Consider the following 427-nt stretch of genomic DNA (forward strand, 5'->3'; position numbering starts at 1 on the left):
TTGTAAAAGAGGGGGTTAGGGTTAGGTGGCTCTTTTAGTAGGTAAAAAGGCACGGCTGTTGTAGTTATTCTGTCTGAGTGGGGCAGTCCCAGAGAGAAGGGATATGTACGCAGGATATGTCCGAGGCTGGAGGTGAACAGGGAACCCTGCGGTTACATGGTCGACGCTTACTGTGTTACGCCACCGAGGGAAAATGTAATATTCTTACAACATGCATTGGACAGCTTCACAATAGAAAGTGATACGTCTATCAGATCAGACTTAGAACTGAGAGATGATTTTACCACAGACATCGACTGATAATCTCGTAAATTGATAGGAGCTATTTAAGGCGTAGACCCATTAAGGAGATTATCTATATGTGCTTTAGCCTTGCTTAAGAAGCGGGTGTTGTTTTATCAGCTAGATAGCGTGTCTGTGTCTGGGT

This window comes from Nansenia antarctica, assembly GCF_963989245.1.
Source record: "Nansenia antarctica genome assembly, chromosome: 18".
Classification (NCBI taxonomy): domain Eukaryota; kingdom Metazoa; phylum Chordata; class Actinopteri; order Argentiniformes; family Microstomatidae; genus Nansenia; species Nansenia antarctica.